Below are 3,716 nucleotides of genomic sequence, written 5' to 3'. Positions count from 1 at the left end.
AAAAAAAAAAAAAAAAAAAAACATGGGCCTAAAAATGAATTTTTTTTTTTTTTGGAATGTGTCAAATTACAACAAAATGTAATAGTGATCTACCTTATTGTAAGGTAAGGTTTGTGTGTGTCCAGTGGGCACTCTTGTCAAGCTTTATTCTCTAAGATTTTATAGAACTGGTGTGAACTACACTTATAAGCCCTGGCTCTTCACAAGGACAGCATTATCCAAATTTCATTGTAACTTGCTGATTCAAGAAAAGCAAGGTGGTTAGAAGCTAAAGGAGCCTGGGCACAAGGGTGAATCTTCGTCTTTGCTCATGTCTTCCATTTCTTAATCTCTCTTAATTTCAAGATGCTTTTTGTTCCTAGTGGTCTCTGTATAGATACTTATCTTTTGGGCAGCTTTAAAATAAGGTTTTAAAATAGTAGTTTTATGTTTTATTTTATAGATGATTGTATATATTTAGGAGTAACTTAAAGGAGAACTCGCTAACCTGGAGGTGAGTGCATGCTTTAAGGGCTCACCTGTTAATTGTGTTGACTGTTTTCCCTCCTGAACACATTCCAGCTGTTACCCCACCCTCTCCCACCCCCAGCTCCCCTTCTCCTTTGCCTGCATTTTGAAAAACACTACCTGGTTGCAGTCGAATCAAATTCAGCTTCCATCCTTTCATGGTGGGAGCTGGCCCGGATGGCTGCCACAGCAAACTCTGCTGCTCATGGGCCCTGCTCTCTATATTGGGACCCAGGGATAAGGTTGGCTGCAGACAAAAGCAAAAACAAAAAGAAAAAAAAAACCAAAATACTGCCTGGAGCCAGCAAATTGGCTTAGTGGGTAAAGAAATCAGCTGCCAAGCCTGAGGATCTGAGTTCAGCCCAGAACCTACACACACACACACACAAATAGGTAAAATGCAATAATCATTTTAAAACCCTGTTTAGATTTTACTAGCAGGGTCCTGGTATTTTTACAGGTACAAAATTTAAATGGCTCGATGTTCTTTGTTCTTGATGTTTTTGTTGACATTATTAGAAGGAAATGCCTAATTGTTTGAATTATTTACTACAATTTATTGATTTGAGAAAACAGGGTAGGCTATTAGGAAACAAATGGATGCCCTGAACTGAGCGTCACGGCCCCTGTCTGTCAAGGCAGCCCTTACAGTTAACTTTCTCCTTGCATTCTCCAGTTTCTGGAACTGACTGCCTTCTCCTTCAGCTCTCACTAGTTCAGTGTTTTACATTTGGTCCTCTTTTCCAGTGTTCTTTATTCTTTACCGAATGTTCTGAAACAGTATTCAAAGGGCTTTATCCCCTTCCTTCTACCTCAGTAATCTTCATCTACCACAAAATGAAGACATTACATGAAACTTACTGTATCTCAAATCTGGGCATTAGCTCTGTGTTTACTTGACCCAAATACCTTTCTTCCCCTCTTTTACTTAAATACTCATATTCCCTGAAAGAATGTTTAGTTGAGTTTTAGAGATTGGTTTCATAGTTATTCCCAGCTGTGGTTGTTCCTTCTCAGCTTAATCCAGAGATGATTCTATATGTGAATGTAAAACTTTGCTTACCTTGTAATGGTTTCTTTCCTGATTACTTAAAAAAAATTTTTTTTGTTATTTTCAGAGGTTTTAAAAAACTATTATTTAATAAATTTAAAATTAAAATATCTATTATTATTTTATTATTATTTATTTTATGTGTATGGGTGTTTTGCCTGAATGTATGTCTGTGCTTCATGCATGCCTGGTGCCCGGAGGTCAGAAGAGGGTGCCATTGTTTAAGAGGACTGTTATCTTCTGCCCTTCTTCCCTCCCTCCCTCCCTCTCTCCCTTCCTCCCTCCCTTGCTCCCTCCCTCCCTCTCTCTCTCCCTCCCTCCCTCCTTTCCTCATCTCCTTTGCCTGAATTTTGAAGAACACTACCTGACTGTGAGTCAAATTCAGCTTCCATCCTTTCATGGTGGGAGCTGGCCCAGATGGCTGCCACAGCAAGCTGTGCTGCTCATGGGCCCTGTGTCCCCTGCATTGGGGACATTTATAACTCTTGGAATTCAAGTTATAAATGATTATGAGCAGCCATGTAGGTTTTGGGAATTGAACCTCTATCCTCTACAAGAGCAACAAGTGCTCTTAACCACTGAGCCATCTCTCCATCCTCTTAAGGTTGTGTGCGTGCGAACCTATGCCTAGGCCCATGGAGGTCAGAAGAAGCATCAGTCCCTGGAGCTGGAGTTAGATAAGATTATATCTGACATAGGTACTGGGAATTGAACTCTGGTCTATGCAAGAGTAGTATGCACTCGTTCCTGCCGGACCATCTCTCCAGTCCAGTCTATTCATATCTCTGCCTATTTTCTTTTGCCTTCTGTAATTGTGGCCCTGGTAGGAAATGGATTTCTCACCTTTATTTTTCTTGCAGCATATTTATCAAGACAAGCTGAATTCAATTAGGGTTAACTGTGGCTTCTTACATTATATTAAACTAAAAGCCTGACCTCTTCTAATGAACAGAGGTCCTAACTTTCCTCCAGTGTTGTCTTGACATTTGCAAACCTCATGTTCTTGGTCAGGTTTCTCATTGAGTTCTTCAGGTCTGATGTGAGCAGGCAATAGTGCAGAGTGGCTAAGACCTTGGTACTTGAAGATTGCTTGCCAGCTGTGGGACTAGACAGGCTGTCCTTATCTGTGGGCCTCTATTCTATAAAGTAAGAATGCTGACACTCCCCATCTACTTGAGATTGACAGCATCTCAAGGCATCAGTGACTTAGATACATTCCCCCACTCTGTTGGAAATACTAAGATGACAAGTCTTGACTACTCTGGTTCTGTGGTCATCAGGTACCCCCTGCTATTGTAAGCTTGCAGTTTCTGTTCACAGACATCATGTCGGTATCTTGTTAGCAATAGATGCAAGAGGAAAGAAGCAAAGGACCCAGCCAGACTTTCTGCTCTTTACAAGCATATTACAAGCCACATATGTCCCTATGCCATTGGTAAAAACACAATAATCTGACCACACCCACCAAGCAGGAAATAACAGGTTTAACCCAGTGCATGTCACCTTTCCACCTCCTCACCCCCAACCTCAGTTAGGTTCCTAGCAAAGGAAGAGGAGCTTGTTCTGGGAACGCGTGATTGTTCAAGCATCTTTTTTAGGTGTTCAGGAGATTGTCATATTTGCTGCTTTGAAGATAATGCTTCTGTGGAAAAATGGGGACGGAAATCTTGTATTAGGATAAAGTTGCAGCATGTTTAAAACACTTAAAAACCCTTTGTGCATGGTGACTTTGTTGGGAATTTTAATTTTTGACATTAGTATGCACATTTTAGGAAGAATATTAACATATTTTTCAGTTTTCAAGGAATAAAATGTTAGCTGTAAGTGATTATACTTTGTCTTAACTTTTAAAGAAAAGTTGGTATTTACTATCTTGCTTATATAAAGAAATTACAATGACATGTTGCAAAAGGGTATATGAAAATTTTGATTCTAGTGTAATTGCAAGGTTACATCTCTTTTGAGTTAAAATTATTTTTATTGTATTTTTAAATAAAAAGCAAGAGCACAGATATTAACAAACTTTGTGATGTTAGTAAGCTAAATACTTCTGCACAGTTGTTTTGTCTGCAAAATGGCTCTTTAAGCTCTTTGATTTTTTTTTCTTTCTTTTTTGCTAATTCAACATATGTGCACTTGGAGCCTCCCCCCCCCCCCC

At 39.5% G+C, this 3,716-nt stretch overlaps 1 protein-coding gene and 2 non-coding genes across 3 annotated transcripts in view; all 3 read left to right on the top strand.

The window, feature by feature from the left end:
- The window catches only part of Gtf2f2 (general transcription factor IIF subunit 2), a 111,380-nt gene that overhangs the window by 37,400 nt on the left and 70,264 nt on the right, over nt 1-3,716 (top strand). The gene's annotated exons all lie outside the window — the stretch shown is intronic.
- Nucleotides 633-766, top strand: LOC115029285. The gene has a single exon (XR_003834861.1). It is a non-coding gene; the product is annotated as a small nucleolar RNA SNORA5 (small nucleolar RNA).
- On the top strand, nt 1,924-2,052 carry LOC115029287. The gene has a single exon (XR_003834862.1). It is a non-coding gene; the product is annotated as a small nucleolar RNA SNORA5 (small nucleolar RNA).

This window comes from Mus caroli, chromosome 14, assembly GCF_900094665.2.
Source record: "Mus caroli chromosome 14, CAROLI_EIJ_v1.1, whole genome shotgun sequence".
Taxonomy (NCBI): domain Eukaryota; kingdom Metazoa; phylum Chordata; class Mammalia; order Rodentia; family Muridae; genus Mus; species Mus caroli.
Note: the sequence above shows the minus strand (reverse complement) of the source record. Positions and strands in the feature narration are given on the sequence as shown.